Below are 21694 nucleotides of genomic sequence, written 5' to 3'. Positions count from 1 at the left end.
TTATTGCCATAAAAAGTGAATGGCGATCTGGGGTACTGCCCTGGGAGACACGTATCAATGCAAAAAAAAGCTTTGAAAACGTTTGTTTTTAACCACTTAAAGATCGGAAAAGGATTTACCCACTTAATGACCAGGCCATTTTTTGCGATATGGCACTGCTTGTCGCTTTAACTGACAATTGTGTCGTCATGCAAAGTTGTACCGAAACAAAATGTATAGCCTTTTTTTCCCACAAATAGAACTTTCTTTTGATGGTATTTGATCACCTCTGCGTTTTTTATATTTTGCGCTATAAACAAAAAAGCCTTACAATTCTGAGCAGTGATTTTAATGATGCTTAAAGTGAAACAAGGAAAAATGAAAATTTCCTTTAAATATTGTGCATGGGGGTCCCCTTAGTCTGCATGTTAAGTGGTGCATCTGTACAATGTATAGAACATGCAGCAATAATGACATTTCTAAAAGAAAATTTTCATTTAAACTTGCTTGCGACTGTAATGTATTGCCAGCTCCCGGCAATACAGATTAAACATTTTTTTTTTAAAATGGCGTGGCGAGTCCCCCCTCCCCCAGTCCATACGAGGCTCTGCGCCCCCCACCCCAAAGCACCTTGTTCCCATGTTGATGGGGACATGGGCATCTTCCCAACAACCCTGGGCCTGCGGGCTTATTGGAATCTGGAAGCCCCCTTTAACAAGCCCTCAGATCCCACCCCTCCCCCCATGTGAATGGGTATTGGGTACCCATTCATCACAAAAGTGTCAAAAAGTAAAAACCCCAATAGACCGTTTTTGACAAATGCTTTATTAAAAAAACTAAAAATAAATAAAAGTGTCCCACAACGTAAATCCACCGTCAATCACACTGCCCGACTAACCCGAAAAGTATCAAAAATGGAAAACGCTCTGCCTCCATGGGAGGCCTCCCGCCGACTGCTCTCTCTGACTGCACGCTCAATCCACTAACGACCCTATCTTATCTCTCTCCATCAATGCACATTATACACGACCACCACTGGAAGCAGCCTTATATAGTATGGGGCATGGACTTAGACCCTGAGCCATGATTGGCCAAAGGCACCCTGCCTTCGGCTAATCATGGCTCTCACTGTACATCGCGCTGTGATTGGCCAAAGCATGCACCTGACCTGTATGCTTCAATGCACTGCAATCTCGCAGTGCAATATGGGGCACTCTGCAGAGGGCGAATGTCCTGTGGGCGCCCTATATTCTATGAAAAAACGAACACCCGACGATTGCATTTAGCGCAAATCATAGAAAATGGAAGCATGAGGGTAGCACAAAAACACTACATTTAAAACGAGCCAATTGTTCTGAACTGTGTTCAATCCTACAAGGCATCAATGGGAACAAATCCAAGAAACATTCAAGAACGGTCTTCCACAATTGGTGGTGGCAGCGGGGAGTATGGATATTTTCAAAAGACTCGGATGTGCATCTTAAAGAGCACAACATAGAACGATATGGGAAATAATTATAGACACCGAAACAGGTTGACCTGGATGGACTATTGTCTTTTTTCATCCTTACCTACTATGTAACTATGAACAGGAAGTGGCCACCCCCAAACTGTTCCCCAAAGTTATGAGCATAAAATTGTCCAAAATGTCTTGGTATGATGTTGCCTTCAGAGTTCCCTTCACTGTAACTAAGGGGCCAAGCCCAACCCCTGAAAAACAACCCAACATCATAATCCCCCCTCCACCAAATGATTTGGACCAGTGCACCAAGCAAGGTCCATAAAGACATAGATGAGTATGTTTGGGGTGGAGGACCTTGACTGGCCTTCACAATAGAGTTCTGACTTCAACCCTCTAGAACACCTTTGGGATGAATTAGAGCAGAGGCTGCAAGCCAGGCCTTCTTGTTCACATCAGTGCCTGACCACACAAATGCACTTCTGGAAGAATTGTCAAACATTCCCATAGACACACTCCTAAACCTTGCGGACAGCCTTCCCAGAAGAGTTGAAGCTGTTATAGCGGCAAAGGGTGGGCCAACTCAATATTGAACCCTACGGACTAAGACTGGGATGCCATTAAAGCTCATGTGCGTGTAAAAGCAGGTTTCCCAATACAAGTGCTTAGCGTATCTCAAACAAATGATCAATGGAAAAACAATTCTTTGTTATTCCTGTCAATGTATCTTATTATTTAGCACAAAGCCGTTAAATATTAAAAACCGTTGCCAAACTTCCAAAAATACCTCTGCTTACAAAGAGAAGAAAAAACTTCCATATAATAATAGATTATTAGTCTCTTTATTTTACATGCAAAAAATGTATATCCAATATATACAAGTAAGTCTATTCTACGGTGTTTTAAAAAAAAGTGCCACAGGGTGGTTCCTAAATCTGGGATTATAAAAAGAGGACTCAAGGCTATTTTTAATCCTTTAAACAGGAAAAAACTTGTAATCCAGCTTCTGGCATGCATAGTAACTTCAATGGCAGAAGACAAGTCTTTGCATTTATATATGCGGATAAATCAAAAACCCAGTATACGCAATGCTGCTAAAGGATAATGCCTCAACAAGAATGAAATTGTCAAAGTTGTAATTACAAACATATATCCAGTGTCATATAAGGGTAAGTATATCCTTCAATATCCTAAAATGCTGCAGAGCGATTTTTAAATCTGGAGTTGTATCAAAAGGAAAACAAGACAGTTTGTAATCCTTAAACAAGAAGAACTTGCAATCCAGCTTGTAACATTGGCAGACAGTTTGTCTGTATCAGTAGGCCTTGGCAAGTCCTTGGATATGTACTGTATGTACAAGTGGCCCAAAAAGCCCTTGTATTCAGTGCCCATAAAAAAAATAATGTCTCATCAATACAGTTCAGCGTATAGTTCTCAGAGTTGTAATTTTGGATGCAGGAATGTAATGTTTAGATGGTACTAATGATCTTAAGAGCTGGACTTATAATATATATACTACATACTGTATGTATGTGTGTGTATGTGGATATATATATATATATATATATATATATATATATATAGGGATGAGCTTAGTGTTCGAGTCGAACATACGTTCGACTCGAACATCGGCTGTTCGCCCGTTCGGCGAATTCCGAACGTTATGGGCCGTTCGCGCCAAATTCGTGTGGCGCTCACGGCCCACAATGCACGGCGTCATCGCCGTGCATTGCTGGCTCATGATTGGCCAAGCATGCACTGTGACCCCGTATGCTTGGCCAATCACAGCGCCAGCAGCGAAGAGAGCCATGATTGGCCACAGGCAGGATGCCTGTGGCCAATCATAGCTCAGGCTGTGTAGTACATGCCCCACACTATATAAGGCCGCCAGCGCGGCGGCCTTGTGTAGTGTGTTGGCGTCTGAAGCAGTTAGTGGGTGTTCTGTGTACCTTCAACACAGTATACACCGATCGTTATCGGCTGATTTTCGATCTTGCTCTTCTGTAGTGGTTGTTGTCTGCGTGCCCTGACCGCAGTATACACCGCTATATTCACCTCACCTATATAGCTAGTGATCTATCTTTTATAATAGAGCTTGCAGTCAGTAGTGTTAGGAGCTTGTGCGTGCTGTCTGCGTGCTCTGTACCCAGTACACACCGCTATATCCACCTACATAGCTCTTCTCTATTTGAGCCATCTGCAGGAGTTATTGGAAGTTGTGTGTGCCTCCAGCACAGCACAGTATACATCTGTATATACCCCTTTATCTCTGGTGTTCTATAATAAAGGCATCTGCAGGAGTTAGTGGGTGTTTTGTGCCTCCAGCACAGTATACACCTGTATCTACCCTTTATTGCTGTTCTCTAATAGAGCCATCTGCAGGGCTTAGTGGGTGTTGTGTGACTCCATTACAGTATACCCCTTTATCTCTGGTGTTCTATAATAAAGGCATCTGCAGGAGTTAGTGGGTGTTGTGTGCCTCCAGCACAATATACACCTGTATCTACCCTTTATTGCTGTTCTCTAATAGAGCCATCTGCAGGGCTTAGTGGGTGTTGTGTGACTCCATTACAGTATACCCCTTTATCTCTGGTGTTCTATAATAAAGGCATCTGCAGGAGTTAGTGGGTGTTGTGTGCCTCCAGCACAATATAAACCTGTATCTACCCTTTATTGCTGTTCTCTAATAGAGCCATCTGCAGGGCTTAGTGGGTGTTGTGTGCCTCCAGCACAATATACACTACCCAACTGTTGTTTTACCCAACTCCCTTCAGGCCATTACCATGTCTGGAAGGCCAGCAAGGAGAGGCAGACAGGCGCGAGCCGATAAAAGAGGGCAAGCAGGCTCTGTGTCTAGAGACAACAGTGCTGGTCATGGATGCGGTGCATTGTCATCAGAACATGGCCATGGGACACGCTTGTCCTTCTTTTCGGCAGCTGGACATGTTGAACTGCAACATGCCAACGACTTGGTAGAGTGGATGACCAAGCCCTCTTCATCCTCCTCATCCTCTCTCACCCAGTCTCAGGGTACTAGCAAAGCAGCTGCCAACGCATCGTCTTCCCTCGTCTCAATGTCATCATCAGTGACTCCTTCCCTAGACCCACCACGTCCTCCTGAGGAGTCTCCTGAACTCTTTGAGCACAGTGTTGGGTACATGCTCCAGGAGGATGCCCAGTGTTTTGTAGGCTCTGATGATGACACTCAGCTAGAGGAAGGCAGTAGCGTGAATGCAGAGAGAGGGGATGCTCAAGAAGGACAGCAATCTGGCAGTCATGTTCCACAAGCTGCAGCATATTGCCAGGTTTGCTACAGCGATGAAGAGGGAGGGGATGATGAGGGCACTGACTCCACGTGGGTGCCTGGTAGGCGAGAGGAGGAGGTGGAGGAGGAGGAGGAGGCACGTGTCCAATGAGGCAGGATGCCCTCCGGGGGCCAGCTTAGGGGCAGCACACCGACTGAATCACACCGCAGAGCTCCGCCTGTGCAGGGCGCTGCCTCTGCGCGTTATTCTAAAAGTTCTTTGGTGTGGGCCTTTTTTGAGACGAGTGCATCAGATCGCACCGCTGCTATTTGCAACATATGTCTCAAGCGTATCTCGCGTGGCCAAAACATCAGCCGCTTGGGCACCACATGCTTGACCAGACATATGTTGACCTGCCATGCAGCTCGTTGGCAAGCGTACCTCAAAGACCCACACCAAAGAACAAAGCGGACCTCTCCTTGTTCCTCATCAGCTGGCATCTCCAACCCCACTAGACCTTCAGTCCTCTCTGAAACCTGCTCTGAGAGGAATGAAGGTGTAGAATTAGGTGTGTCACAGCCAAGTGCTTCCGGGCACTCTGCTAGCAGTACACCCACGTCCGATTATAGCAGGCAAATGTCCCGGCGAAAGAAGTTCACTCCCAGCCATCCACATGCCCAGAGGTTGAATGCTAGCTTGGCTAAATTGCTAGCACTTCAACTGCTGCCTTTTCAGTTGGTAGACTCGGCCCCCTTCCGTGAGTTTATACAATGTGCGGTTCCTCAGTGGCAGGTCCCCAAACGCCACTTTTTCTCACGAAAGGCGATTCCGGCTCTCTACCGGCGTGTGGAAGGCAATATCCTTGCCTCGCTGGACAGGGCGGTCAGCGGTAAGGTGCATATTACCGCTGACTCATGGTCCAGCAGGCATGGACAGGGACGTTACCTGTCTTTCACGGCCCATTGGGTCACGCTTCTGGCAGCTGGGAAGGATGCAGGACAAGGTGCAGTAGTGTTGGAGGTTGTTCCGCCACCACGCCTCCAAAATGCTACTATTGGTTGTGACACACCTCTCTCCTCCACCCCCTCCTCTTCTTCTTCCTCCATGGCCTCTTCCAGTGCTCTGTCCTCAGAACCAGCGGTGCTCCGTAGGCGTTCCAGGGGCTACGCAAGTACGCAGGCAAAATGATGCCATGCCGTGCTTGCGCTGGTTTGTTTGGGGGACAGGAGCCACACTGGGGCGGATGTTTTGGCAGCTCTGCAGGGGCAGGCCGAGAGGTGGTTGACGCCACAACAGCTTAAGCCAGGAATGGTGGTTTGCGACAATGGCACCAACCTCCTCTCCGCCCTCCGACAGGGACAACTGACCCATGTGCCCTGTGTAGCTCACGTCCTTAACCTGGTGGTGCAGCGGTTCTTGGGCAGGTACCCGGGCTTACAGGATGTCCTGAAGCAGGCCAGGAAAGTCTGTGTGCATTTGCGCCGATCATTTAATGCCTGTGCTCGGCTGGCTGAGCTCCAAAAGGAGTTGAATCTGCCCAAGAACCGCCTTATATGTGACATGCCCACCAGGTGGAACTCAACGTTGGCCATGCTGCAGCGGCTGCACACGCAGCAGAGGGCCATCAATGAGTACCTGTGTGACTACGGCACCAGGACAGGGTCAGGGGAGCTCGGTTTTTTCTCACCACGCCAGTGGGGCATGATCAGGGATGCATGCACTGTCCTGTCACCGTTTGAGCAGGCCACAAGGATGGTGAGCAGTGACAGTGCATGTATCAGTGACACTGTACCTCTTGTCCACCTCTTGGAGCATACGCTGCGTGGAATAATGGAAAGGGCACTTGAGGCAGAACAGAGGCAGGAAGAGGAGGACTTCCTTGCCTCTCAAGGCCCCCTTTATCCAGACAGTGTTCCTGCTGTGCCACCCATCACACAGGAAGAGGATGAGGAGGAGGAAGAGGAGGAGGAGGATGATTGTGTCAGCATGAAGGTGGAGGCTGGCACTCAGCATCAGCAGCAACAGCAGCAGTCTTGTAGGGATGATTTACAGTCCCAAGAAACCCGTGGACTTGTACGTGGCTGGGAGGAGGTAGCTGCGGATCATGTTGTCCTTAGTGACCCAGAGGACTCCGGACCGAATGCCTCAGCTAACCTACGCTGCATGGCCTCCCTGATCCTGCAAAGCCTGCACAAGGATCCTCGTATTCTTCGGATCAAGGAGAGGGCCCATTACTGGCTGGCCACTCTCCTTGATCCACGGTACAAGGGTAAGGTTGCCGACCTTATCTTGCCATCGCAGAGGATGAGACATCTCCGGGAGGCCTTGCAGAAAGGTCTGTGCAACACGTTCCCAGAGACTGGGATGTTCCAAACTTCTGGTCCTGGACAACGTGTTGCTGAGGCATCGGTCAGAAGGAGCGGTGGAGAAGGTGGCCGTCTGACTGATGGTTTCAGACAATTTTTTAGTCCGCAACCCCAAGGTATGATCGGTTCCAGCAACCATCGCCAGCGTCTGATTTACATGGTGCAGGAATACCTAGGGGCAAGGTCAGACTTGGACACCTTTCCCACCGAAAATCCTCTGGCTTACTGGGTCTTGAGGATGGATCACTGGCCAGAGCTTGCACAGTATGCAATTAAGCTACTGGCCTGTCCTGCTTCCAGCGTTCTTTCGGAACGCACCTTCAGTGCTGCTGGTGGCTTTGTTACCGATCACAGGGTGCGCCTGTCCACAGAATCAGTTGATCGACTGACCTTCATCAAGATGAATCAGTCTTGGATCACCCACAGCTACCAAGCACCTGAAGCTGATGTAACCGAATAATTTTTTTTGAAATATCACATCCCTTCAAGACTGCCTATGCTGATGCTGAGTGACTGTCCTGTTATGTTGATTGTCTATCCTCTTCCTCTTCCGCTGATATGTTGGAAGAACATTTCTGGTTCTGGGTGATGCCATCAGCCAAATTTTTCTGCCCCTGTTTAACAGGGGCGTTTAATTACAATTTTTGATGCAATGCTTTGCAGCAGGGCTAATTCCTGCAATAAAACTAGAGTATATGGGAGAGGTTGCAGTGTGGTGGCACCAGCACCAGTGCCTAAGGCCCAATTTTTCTGCCCCTGTTTAACAGGGGCGTTTAAGTACAATTTTTGATGCAATGCTTTGCAGCAGGGCTAATTCCTGCAATAAAACTAGAGTATATGGGAGAGGTTGCAGTGTGGTGTCACCAGCACCAGTGCCTAAGGCCCAATTGTTCGGCCCCTGTTTAACAGGGGCGTTTAATTACAATTTTTGATGCAATGCTTTGCAGCAGGGCTAATTCCTGCAATAAAACTAGAGTATATGGGAGAGGTTGCAGTGTCGTGGCACCAGCACCAGTGCCTAAGGCCCAATTTTTCTGCCCCTGTTTACCAGGGACATGTAATTACAATTCTTGATATAATATTTCACAGGAGGGCCCGTTCCTGTGCCCACCCAGATTAACTGTGAGGACTTATAGTGTTGTGGCACCAGCACCACAACCACCAAAGGTCAATTTTTCTACCACTGTTCAACAATGGCATGTAATTACAATTCTTGTTATAATCGTTCACAGCAGGGCGCTCCAGCGCCCACCAAGAGTCACTTTGAGGGCTTACAATGTTGTGGCAAAACCAACACCTTGTTCCGCCATTTCTGCAGAGCATATAGGGCAGGCCCCTACTTTCAAACATCCAACTTTCAAACATCCAACTTACAAACATCTCCTACTTGCAAACGGAAGGAGACAACAGCAAGTGAGATGAAAAAAGATGTACGACAAAACAAATTATACAGGGGTGATAACCCTTCCCTATGTTTTCCAAAAAGCTTAAAAATAGTTTTTTTGACTGGAGCTACACTTTAAAAATGTACCAGTTGAAAATTACAAACAGATTCAACTTAACACAACAAACCTACACAGTCCCTGTCTTGTTTGCACCGCCTGTATACTGCTGTTCTGAGTATATAGGGCCTGGGGGCCACACGCATTTCCTTTTTTTAATATGGGTACGGGGTTCCCCTTAATATGCGTACAAGACCCAAAGGGGCTGGTAATGGGCAGGGAGGGCTACCCATGCCATTTTTCTCAATGATTTTCAACCATATTGCAGGAACCAGATATAACATTAAAACCGCAAGCAGTTTTAACTGATGTTATTTCCGTTTAATGTCATTTTGTGCAGGGACTGTTCTAAACACGGGAAACACGTGGCACTTCACAGGCATACTACAGACACCCCCCAGGCACCATATTTAAAGGAATATTTCACTTTTTTTTTCACTTTAATCGTCATTAAAATCAGTGCTCCCGCCAAAATGGCCATTTTTAAAAACATTTTAGGCATTGACCCATGTCCCCTGGGGCAGGAGCCAGGTCCCCAAACTCTTTTTAGGACAGTATCTTGCATATTAGCCGTTAAAATTAGCACTTTTAATTTCGAACGTTCGAGTCCCATAGACTTCAATGGGGTTCTAAAGTTCATACGAATTTGGGGTCCGTTCGAAAGTTCTGGTGCGAACCGAACCGGGGGGTGTTCGGCTCATCCCTATATATATATATATATATATATATATATATATATATATATACACAGTTGTGGTCATAAGTTTACATACCATGGCAGAATTTATGATTTCTTGGCCATTTTTCAGAGAATATGAATGATAACACATAAACATTTCTTTCACTCATGGTTAGCGTTTGGCTGAAGCAATTTAATATCAATCAACTGTGTTTACTCTTATTAATGGCAACAGAAACTAGCCAAATGACCCTGATCAAAAGTTCACACACCCTGGTGATTTTGGCCTGATAACATGCACACAAGTTGACACAAAAGGGTTAAAATGGCTATTAAAGTTTCCCATCCTCACCTGTGATCTGTTTGCGTGTAATTAGTGTGTGTGTATAAAAGGTCAATGAGTTTCTGGACTCCTGACAGACCCTTGCATCTTTCATCCAGTGCTGCACTGATGTTTCTGGATTCCGAGTCATGGGAAAAGCAAAACAATTGCCAAAGAATTTGCGGGAAAAGGTAGTTGAACTGTATAAAACAGGAAAGATATATAAAAAGATATCCAAGTAATTGGGAATGCCAATCGGCAGTGTTCAGACTTTAATCAAGAAGTGGAAAATTAGGGGTTCTGTTGAAAGAAAACCACGATCAGGTAGATCAACTAAAATTTCAGCCAGAACTGCCAGGAAAATTGTCCAGGATGCAAAGAAAAACCCACAAATAACTTCTGGTGAAATACAAGACTCTCTGAAAACATGTGGTGCGGCTGTTTCAAGATGCATAATAAGGAGGCACTTGAAGAAAGATGGGCTGCATGGTCAAGTCGCCAGAAGAAAGCCATTACTAAGCAAATGCCACAAAGTATCCCACTTACAATATGCCAAAAACAGCACAGAGACAAGCCTTATACCTTATGGCACAAAATCATTTGGAGTGATGACACCAACATTTAGCTTTTTGTCCACAACCAAAAACGTACATTTGAGAGGAGTCAACAAGGTCTATGACGAAACGTACACCATTCCTACTGTGAAACACGGAGGGGGATCGCTGATGTTTTGGGGATGTGTGAGCTACAAAGACACAGAAAATTTGGTCACAATTGAAAATATAGTGTAGTTTGTACTATGTGTGTAATGTTAGTTTTTTGTTGCCTTTCCCTGGGTGAATGTACCCTTTCTTAACATTCAGTTCTAAGAGAAATAACCATAAGAACGTTCAACCATAAGGGGTAAAGAACATTCCACTGATAAAATAACCAAACACTATAGGTTAAGAACATTAGACCATAAGGGGAAAAGGGAAAACATGAGGGAGATTTCTGCACTGTGTGCAAAATGTAAAGAGATTTCTGTGCGAAAGAATGGGTGTTTGCCCAAGGAAAGTGCCAGCTGCAGTGCAAAGTGAAGTTGTATTACTACCACTGTTAATGCTTCATGTACACGGAACGTTGTTTAACCTCTCCTGAACGATATAACTTGACAGCTAGGAACCAACATTTTAGCGCTTACATGCCGCGTTTAGCCGCGTTTGCGTCTAGAAGCATTTAAAAAAAAAAAGAAAATGCCTGTAAACGAAACGCTGCTAAACATGAGTTACCGCATTTAGCAGCATTTAAAGGGCTGTTACAGGCATTTGGCATTTCAAATGCCCTAGAACAGTGATGGCTAACCTTGGCACCCCAGATGTTTTGGAACTACATTTCCCATGATACTCAACTACAATGCAAAGTGTATGAGCATCATGGGAAATGTAGTTCCAAAACATCTGGGATGCCAAGGTTCGCCATCACTGCCCTAGAACATCCATCCTGAATGAATTTTTTTGCCATTCCAAAAAATGCTTCTAAACTCAACTGCCTAGAAACAACTGTAAATGACCCCGTATACATGTACTGATAACATAACATTGAGGAGAGTTCAGGGGCAGCTGTAAAAAAAATGCCCAACTGCTTCTAAGCATCCATTTACCAGCAGCAGTGTACATGAGGCCTAAATGTGAGAGCTTCTTGCTCAGGGCTCCTGATTGTTATGAAGTTGGCACCTGCTGGTGTAACACATCCCCGCCCAACACGTTCAGCTGTCAGGTGGGGATTCCGCTGTCAGCTTGGAGCCCGCCTTTTTTTTTTTTTAAAGCAGATCATTTAGGAGATATTCACATGCGCAGTGACGTTCTACGTTCAGGGTTCACAGTATTCTGTGGAATGCAGAGAGCCATGCCGCAGCTACGGCTCCTATGCGCATGTACAGGAGGGACATCATCACGGCCCCAGCCATTCTAAGTTGGTGAAGTAAAATTAGAAAAATATATACATACATCTATTTTTCAGAAATAAAAAATTATAATTGACATGTGCGCATGTATTCACCCCCTTTGTTCTGAAGTCCATAAAAAGCTCTGGTGGAACCAATTATCTTCAGAAGTCACATAATTAGTGAAATGATGTCCACCTGTGTGCAATCTAAGTGTCACATGATCTGTTATTACATATACACCCCTTTTTGAAAGGCCCCAGAGGCTGCAACACCTCAGCAAGAGGCACCACTAACCAAACACTGCCATGAAGACCAAGGAACTCTCCAAACAAGTAAGGGACAATGTTGTTGAGAAGTACAAGTCAGGTTATAAAAAAATATCCAAATCTTTGATGATCCCTAGGAGCACCATCAAATCTATCATAACCAAAAGGAAAGAACATGGCACAACAGCAAACCTGCCAAGAGACGGCCACACACCAAAACTCATGGGCCCGGGCAAGGAGGGCATTAATCAGAGAGGCAGCACAGAGACCTAACGTAACCCTGGAGGAGCTGCAGAGTTGCACAGCAGAGACTGGAGTATCTGTACATAGGACGACAATAAACCATACACTCCATAGAGTTGGACTTTATGGCCGAGTGGCCAGAAGAAAGACATTACTTTCAGTAAAAAACAAAATGGCACATTTTGAGTTTGCGAAAAGGCATGTGGGAGACTCCCAAAATGTATGGAGGAAGGTGCTCTGGTCTGAAGAGACTAAAATTTAACTTTTTGGCCATCGAAGAAAACGCTGTGTCTGGCGCAAACCCAAAACATCACATCACCCAAAGAATACCATCCCTACTGTGAAAAATGGTGGCGGCAGCATCATGCTGTGAGGATGTTTTTCAGCAGTCGGGACTGGGAAACTGGTCAGAATTGAGTGAAATATGGATGATGCTAAATACAGGGATATTCTTGAGCAAAACCTGTACCACTCTGTGTGTGATTTGAGGCTAGGACGGAGGTTCACCTTCCAGCAAGACAATGACCCCAAACACACTGCTAAAGCAACACTTAAGTGGTTTAAGGGGAAACATGTAAATGTGTTGGAATGGCCTAGTCAAAGCCCAGACCTCAATCCAATAGAAAATCTGTGGTCAGATTTAAAGACTGCTGTTCACAAGTGCAAACTATCCAACTTGAAGGAGCTGGAGCAGTTTTTCATGGTGGAATGGGCAAAATCCCAGTGGTAAGATGTGGCAACTCATAGAGATTTAACCAAAGCGACTTGGAGCTGTGATAGCCGCAGAAGGTGGCTCTACAAAGTATTGACTTTAGGGGTGTGAATAGTTATGCACATTGACTTTTTCTGTTATTTTGTCCTATTTGTTGTTTGCTTCACAATAAAAAGAAAAAGACATCTTCAAAGTTGTGGGCATGTTCTGTAAATTAAATAATGCAAATCCTCAAACAATCCATGTTAATTCCAGGTTGAGAGGCAACAAAACACGAAAAATGCCAAGGGGGTGAATACTTTTGCAAGGCCCTGTAGGTTTAATGGAAATTTCAGTCTTGGTGCTGTACATTTTCTGTACGCTTAAATGTAATATAAAAGGTTTTCAATAATTGTGAAAAAAGGCATGGTTGTAACCTTGTGACATTTTTCAGATATTATGAGAGAATAAGGGGCTGGTTTCAGAGACATTTTAAGTACTCTACTTATACCCATTGGCAGGCGGCATGTTCCCAGTCTAACAAAATGTCAAAATGTTCCTTTTTGCAGACGAACATTGCATTTTCTCCCCTATGTGTCCCGCGGATTGTGGGATTATTTCCATAGAAATGTGGCGGTACGTTGCGAGCCCTGTGTGGGTCCCACTTCAGTATGCAAGGATGGATGTAGAGTTACCATAGCAACCTCTTACATTTGTATTTGTAGATTTACCAGACTCATGCAACGTTCCTGACCCATATTCAATGATATGATTTTTGTCAAAAGGTGTTTCACAAAATGTAATTCATTTATTTACTTATTCTGCGCGTCTGTCCATCTCCTGACTAATGTTCTTCGCAGTGAAGGTGTAAGAGGATGGGTGGGCAGCTGTGGGTGCATTAACCTCTGCTTGGAATGACATCAGATGCACCTGTATATTGGATACATTGGATATAACAGACTATTTGTATACATCGGTATACATAGTCATTTATTTTTTGATAGGGTTCTTTTGTTAAATGTTTTAAATGTTTAAAAATCATTACATTGTCAATGTAGTCGTTGGAGCTATAACCACTTGCCTATTGGGCAATTTCACCCACTTCCTGCCCAGGCCAATTTTCAGGTGTCAGCGCTGTTGCACTTTAACAATTATGCTGTTATGCAACACTGTACCCATAAACTTTATTTTTTTTGAGGCAGATAGAGATTTTTTTGTGGTATTTAATAACAACTGGGTTTTTTTTTTTTTTTTTTTGCTAATCAGACTAAAAAAGACCAACTTTTTTTTATTTTTTTTTTAAGAAGTTTTTGTTATAACATTTTCTAAATAAGTAATTGTTCTCCTTCTCTGATGGACACTGATGAGGCTGCACTGATATGTGGCCCTGATGAGCACTGATAGGCAGCACTGATGGACACTGATAGGTGCCACTAATAGGCATCACTGATGGGCACTGACAGGCATCACTGATGGGCACAGACAGGCATCACTGATGGGCACTGATTGGCAGCACTGACGGACACAGATTGGCAGCACTTGTGGGCATAGCCCCCAACGGTCCCTGATTTAGAGGGACTGTCCCTGATTTCAAGCAATGTCCCTCTGTCCCTCATTCCTCCTCATGTGTTCCTCATTTTAGTCTGATCTACAGGCATGCCTCACTTTTAAGTACACATTGGGGTTTATTTACTAAAGCTGGAAAGTGCAAAATCAGGCTCACTTCTGCATAGAAACCAATTTGTTTCCAGGTTTTATTACCAAAGCTTAATTGAACAAGCTGGAGTTAGAAGCTGATTGGTTTCTATGCAGAAGTGAGTCTGATTTTGCACTTTCCAGCTTTAGTAAATAAACCCCATTGTGTACTTAAAAGTGGGGTATGCCTGTATATAGATGTATATAAAATGCACTTTTTATCTTTCAAAAAGTGTTTTCCAGCACTAAACCTTTCACCTGATTTCTAAATTGCTGCATTTGTAAATGCCAAAAGCCAATATAAAGAAATGGTAGTGGTAAAAAAAAGCATTTGTGGGTTTAACCAATTGTTTTTTTGTAAAATTCTCCTTTAAGGGGGCGTGGCAAGGGGTGTAGCATATGCCTGCATACTTTTGCTGATAGGTGTCCCTCATTCCCATCTCAAAAAGTTGGAAGGTATGCTTGTGGGCACTGTTTGGGGCTGCGATGATGATCAATATAAAGATGATCAGTTCCCTGATTATCAATGTAGATGTCCCCTGTGTTGTTCTTCGGCTCTCATCACGTGCTGTCAGCGCCATCAGAGGACTGCCGATGACCGGCAAATCCTGTTTACACTGTGATCAGCTGTGATTGGACACAGCTGGTCACATGGTAAAGAGTCGCTGTGATTGGCTCTTTACCCCAAAGGGCAGATCTATGCCAATGAGTGAAAAGTGCGATCATGGAAGGACGTCCATAGACGGCCTCCCGGCAATGTGAGCCCGCGACATAGCCATCGTTTGGCTATAGCTCGGATGGGAGGTGTTTTAATAAAATATGTGGACAAAAAAAAATCTCTTTCCACTAAAGTGATACCCCAAACTTCCCTCTTCTTAAAAGTGAATTCCAGGTATGGGTATTTTATACATAGTTACATTTGACCAGCTTGGATGAATGTAACTATGCATGTACACCACTAAGCCAGTGATCTCCAATGCTTCAGGGCCCCGCGCCCAGTGGCTGCTCTGCTGCCTTCTGAATACAGGAGGTCGGCATTTAACCACTTCAGCCCCGGAAGATTTTACCCCCTTGCTGACAATTTGGCACTGTGTGGTTTTAACTGACAATTGTGCAGACATGCAATTCTGTACCCAAACAAAATTTGCGTCCTTTTTTTCCTCACAAATAGAACTTTCTTTTGGTGGTATTTGATCACCTCTATGTTTTTGTTTGTTTTTTTTGCGCTATGAACAAAAAAAGAGCATCAATTTTTTTTTTTTTAAAACAGTATTTTTAACTTTTTGCTATAATAAATATCACCAAAAATGTTTTTAAACTTCTTCATCAGTTTAGGCCGATATATTTCTCTTCTACATAATTTTGGTTAAAAAAAATCACAATAAGCGCTAATTGATTGGTTTGCGCAAAGGTTATAGTGCCTATAAACTATGGGAAAGTTTTATGGCATTTGTGAATGGTCCTGCTGTCTTCTGTAAATTGTTTGTCTTACAGAAGGCAGTGGGGGGGAAGGAGGAGGGGCCGGAAATTTTGTAGATCGCTGTTGTGCGGCAATTTTACCCAGACGTGGGAGCGGGTACCTGGTTTGGACAGATATCCGCACCCCCCCCCCCCCCTTGAAAGGTGCCAAATGTGGCAATGGAGGGGGAGGGGAGGAAGCAAACAAGCGGAGCCTCCCCTTTTGGGTCAAGCTCCGCTTTAACATATAGTCTAATACGGGGATATGCAATTAGTGGACTTCCAGCTGTTGCAAAACTACAAGCCCCATCATGCCTCTGGGTATCATGCTTGTGGCTGTCAAGAGTCTTGCTATGCCTCATGGGACTTGTAGTTCTGCAACAGCTGGAGGTCCACTAATTGCATATCCCTGTAGATTATTGTGTATTTATGGTGTGAGATGTGAGTTTGGCCCAGTTGATTACTGAGTGGGCCTAATGACTTCATTTACAGGTAGATCTTGCATGCTCCATTATAGCTTTGCCACTACTATGAGTGTTAGCTTTCTGGGGCTTCTCTGTAGTACCATTTGTGTAGACCAGGGGTCTCCAAAATTTCTAAGCAAAGCCAGCATTAGGGGGGCCGGTGGTAGTAGAAAATGTCCTGGCATCAGAGCCAGCAGCATTGGTTTTAATGGGAGGAATAGTGCCCCATTGTTGATATCAATGAGAAGAATAGCGTCCGATTGATGGTGTCAGTAGGGGGAATGGTGCCCTATCATTGGTTTCAGTTAGTTGAATAGTGACACAAGGGCCAGATAAATCAATCAGAGGGCCACATCCGGCCCCTGGGCCACAGTTTGGGGATCACTAGTGTAGACTGTGCAACTGCACAAGGGCCCTCCCACTGTAACATAAGAATGGACACTGCTCATCCTTAAGGCAGATGAAAAGAGGGAAGTATACTTCTTAAAATGCAAACCTCCTGGTTTATAATATACAAGTAGAGTCAGGCAACCTTCTTCTTCACTTTCTGCCCTACCAGCACCAAGACATGCAGAATGCTTTTTTTCAATTTCCTCCTTTTGGAGACCATTTGGGCTGTAAGCCCTTGTACACACGGTCGGACATTCCGACCACAAAATCTGTCTTTTTTCAGACAGATTTTATCCGAAACTGGTGTTGCATACACATGGTCAGACAAAGCTGTTGGAAAATCAGATCGTTCAGAACGTGATGACGTTCGTTTGTTACGACGGGACTACGTTCAGGCTAGTAGCCAATAGCTTTGGTCTCGTAATTTGATCTGAGCATGCGTGGCACTTTTTCCGATCAGAATTCTCTACAAATCATGTTGTCGGAAAATTTTATATCCAGCTCTGAAACTTTGCTGGTCGGACATTCCGACGGAAAAAGTCAGATGGAGCCCACACATGGTCAGATTATCCGACAACACGGTCCGATTGGACATTTTCCGTCGGAATGTCCGATCGTGTGTACAAGGGCTTAGTGAACTAGTGACACTACACAATGTCCTTATTCTCAAAAGAGAATCCACACACATCCACTTCCACTTAAAATAGAACTAAAGGTAACATTTTGGATAGAGTAAGGGAGGTTTATAACTCCTGTCAGATTTTACTTTTACCATCTATGACCCATTTTGGTTACTTCCCTTTAATTCCTGTCCTATAGATAAAACAGGAAGTGAGTGGAAATCCCTTCAAAATGAGGGAATTCCAGGTTGTCGCCAGAACAAGTGTTCCCATTTACTTACATTTCACTTTCGATGATTACAGTAAACATGAAAATAAAGAGGGTGTATTTTTCTAATGGGGGCACATACAGCAATAAAGGCCTGGCAGGTATTCTAAATTCTCTCCACTCCACTTTGAAAACTAAAACAAAAGTTTTCCTCTAGTTATACACACCTCCCAACTTTTTGAGATGGGAATAAAGGACACCTATTAGCAAAAGTATGCAGGCATAGGACACATCCCCTGCCACGCCCCTTAAAGGAGAATTATACAAAAAAATGATTGGTTAAACTCACAAGTGCTTTTTTTTTTACCACTACTATTCCTTTATATTGGCTTTTGAAATTTACAAAAGTAGCAATTTAGAAATTGGATAAAAGGTTTAGCGCTGGCAGACACTTTTTGACAGATAAAAAGTTAATTTTATATACAACTCTATAGATCAGACCAAAATTAGGGACAAATAAGGAGGGAAGAGTGACAGAAGGACTTTGTCCTGAATGAGGGTCAGTCCCTCCAAATCAGGACAAAGCTATGGTTCTACTTTAATGGTGCGATTATTGATTTTTCATGAAACCGCATCATTTTGTGCTTTTCTGCTTCCTTGTAATGTCTTCCATGAGCTCAAGAACCTCTCAATTCCCCCCTCACTTTCATTTGTTTGGAATGGGCAGTCCATGTTAGTTGTGGTCATATACTGTACGCTGCTCTATGTACCCATAGTCCATCTCAAGAGCAAGCAAGAGAGGGTGGCAATACAGGGGACCATGAAGAACAAACATAGCCAATCTCTAACAGGGAGTCAGATCACAGCAGCAAAAAGAAAATGGAAATTGGAGATTTGGAGGAGGCTGAGAACAATAGAAGGAACTTTTTTTGAGTAAATAATACATACTTAAAGTGGAACTTCACTCAAAATGGGAAATTCCGCTTGTTTGCATCTCCCCCACATCCACTGCCACATTTGGCACTTTTTGGGGGGAAGTGGATATCCGGTTTTCACAGGTACCGACTCCTACTTCCAGTCAGATGCGCCACTGCATTCTGAGTTAGAAGTTCGCCCCTTCGCCACAGCCTTCTGGGACACATCACAGGTCCCAGAAGACTACGGAACCCTTCACAAAGCGCAGTGCAAGTCATGCGTGTGCAGTAGGAAATCCTTTCCCTTTCTTGCAATGCCAGCTCCTGAACCCAAAGCCGATTGAAGAATCATTTCGGGTGAGAACATCGCTGGATCCCTGGACAGGTAAGTGCCTTATATTAAAAGTCAGCAGCTACAGTATTGTGGGGAACTGTTCCAAACGCTTTTGCAAAATCTGGGGTTACCACATCCACAGCACCCCTCTGTCCAAGGTTTTACTTATCTCCTCATAAAAAGAAATCAGGTTTGTCTGACAACTTCTGTCTTTCATGAATCCATGCTATCTGTCGCTTAAAATATTTTTTTACAGCAAGAACTCATCTACAGTATGTGGTCTTTTATTAAACTCGTCAGTATCTTCCCGACTATAGAAGTTAAACTAACCGGTCTATAGTTACTTGGAAAAGACTTTAATCTCTTTAAATATAGGCACCACATTGGTCTTTCGCCAATCCAGTGGCACTATACAGTCATTAAAAAATTGGAAACAATGGCTTTGAAATGACAGAGCTCAATTCTTGTAGGATCCATGGGTGGATGCCATCTGGTCAAGGTGCTTTATCCATCTTGATTCTGTCTAAATATTTCTGGACCTTATCACTTTTGAGCCATTGTTGATAATTTGGGGCTGTGCCAATACCACCCCCATTATGGACATGAGCTCCCCCATGCTGAAGGAGGTATTTCATAAATTTGCCTTCTCTTTGTCCCCATTCACCCACTCCAGATTTGTATTAGTAATCTACCCTGCTTCATTTCCATTACTGAGCTACAAGAAAACAGATACAACCATGCTTTTGCCAATCAAAATCTGAAATAAATTTTATAAAGGCATCAGAACTCAGATATATCATACAGCTGTTTGTTGGATGTTGTTTTCCATTGTAGGTCCAAGCTTGTCAAGTGACAGCTCATGCATCTTCTCAGCTACATCATTATCAGGACAGCTTTATAATGATCTACAGCTTGATTAACTTCAGCTTTACGATTTCTTTTTTTTTTTCTGTCATTGTATGGAAATCATCATAGTTTTAAAGTATTTTAAGGATTACTGGTAATCACACAGTACCATATATCATCCGGCCGCTGATGACAACCCTGATAGTTCTCAGGGCAGGGATTCACTGTTGGAAGGGTTAAACCATCTTGGACTGAGTCATTCGGTTTTAATTGTGAATCCTGACTCCAGCCGAAAGTCTCTGTCATCATCTGCTTGTACTGCATGTACTTGCTGCGAGCTTTTGATGTGATGTATATACCTGGAAACATTTCCAGAACCTCATTTTAAATAAAAGCATGCTGCTTCATCTTGCTTATTATCCTCTTAGACGCATATATACTGTATATATCATGTCTGGCCGTTCTCATTTCTTTATGTTGTATAACCTGTTTCGTGATGTTTACTGCAATTGCTTCTAAAAGCTCTGGTATGAAGATTAGAAAGAAGAAGACCTCCGCAGCATTCTAGTGGTATAGATATAAAAAAAGATAACAGTATAAACATAGACCCTGTTTTTTTACGTGGATCACAAACCCAAAATTGTAATTTCAGTCGTAGTTTATGTCTTTTGGGCTGAATCAGACCCTGGCTTCTTCTGTGACTTGGATACTTCAATAGCAAGTTTCAACTGTGTTCCTATCCACCTGGGGGTTTCAGATGTTTTCACCCACCGTTCTGTGTTCCAGCTTCTCATGATCATTTTCTATAATATAAAATACATAAAAATAATACATAAAATACATAAAAATACCTAAGTAGGTATGCAGACCCAGGAATCTGATACCCAGGAACCCAGACCCTAGATATACAAGAGGTTGTCAGGTAGCTTACCTATCCAACACCTATGGAATCTTCTATCAAGATGTGAACACTTGGACCTGTTGTTGTTGTTCAGTCGCATAGTCGTGTCCAACTCTTCGTGACCTCATGGACCATGGCGCGCCAGGCTTTTCTGTCCTCCACTGCCTCCTGGAGCTTGCTTAACTTCATGATCATTGTTTCAATGATGCTATCTATCCATCTTGTTTTCTGTCGTCCTCTTCTCCCTTTTCCTTCCATGTTTCCCAGCATCAGGGTCTTTTCCAGTGAGTCCTCTCTTTGCATCAGGTGGTCAAAGTATTTGAGTTTCAGCTTCAGGATCTGTCCTTCCAGTGAATATTAAGGCCTGATTCCCACCTATGCTGGGTGCAGTTTGCATATTCCAGGTGCATTTTTCAATACACGCTTTTGATCCATTGAAGTCTTTGGAACCGAAAACCAGAAAAAAGTCCCTGACCCTTTCTAAAAAATGCACAGATGTGAACTACATCCATAGAAAAACATGTTAAATGGAATGTAGTGCATTTCTGCAAAACTGAAAACACACTAAAAAATGCATAGGTGCGAACCAGGCCTCAGAGTTGATTTCCTTCAAGATAGAATGGACCTGTAGTAATTCACTAATTATCTGAATAAATTATTTTTGCCAAGTCAGCCAGTGTTCAAATTAAGACTTTTTTTTTTCAAATCTAACAGGTTTTGTGGTCTGGTTACATGGATAATATACTTACCATATTTTTCATAGAACTCCATAACAGACCTGCACACATACCTGACAATCATTTTTTTATTTTAATGTGACAGCCGATAATCTCAGCTTGGGATCTCCATCCCCATGATTAAGCTCAGAGGGGCTCATCGAAAAACATTGGGAACCGTGGCCTGGCTTGCCACTAACCATCGATCTATTGGATTGCATAGATGTATGACCATAGGGAGACTTTCTTGCACATCCAGCGATCATAGGAGCCAGGACGAGCTCCCTCCCAGACCGGCACTCTCGGCGGTGGATGTCAAGGACTTGTGCCCCTCTCGAGAGCCTGAGCGGCTCACACATTGGATCTTTTGGGTTCACAGATTAAGACCCCTAGCCCACATATGGTCTGGTTGCTGGCGGACCCCACCTGCTTTCATGTATTGCTCTCTTGCTGGCCAGATGAGTGAGGT

General features: G+C 43.8%; 1 protein-coding gene across 4 annotated transcripts in view; it reads left to right on the top strand.

Moving 5' to 3' along the window:
* DYNC1I1 (dynein cytoplasmic 1 intermediate chain 1) overlaps positions 1-21694 on the top strand; it is a 792350-nt gene that overhangs the window by 645297 nt on the left and 125359 nt on the right. The gene's annotated exons all lie outside the window — the stretch shown is intronic.

This window comes from Lithobates pipiens, unplaced genomic scaffold, assembly GCF_037356315.1.
Source record: "Lithobates pipiens isolate NorthernLeopardFrog02 unplaced genomic scaffold, aLitPip1_a1.2 Scaffold_19, whole genome shotgun sequence".
Taxonomy (NCBI): Eukaryota; Metazoa; Chordata; class Amphibia; order Anura; family Ranidae; genus Lithobates; species Lithobates pipiens.
The sequence above is the reverse complement of the archived record's forward strand: the minus strand, read 5'-3'. Positions and strand labels throughout refer to the sequence as shown.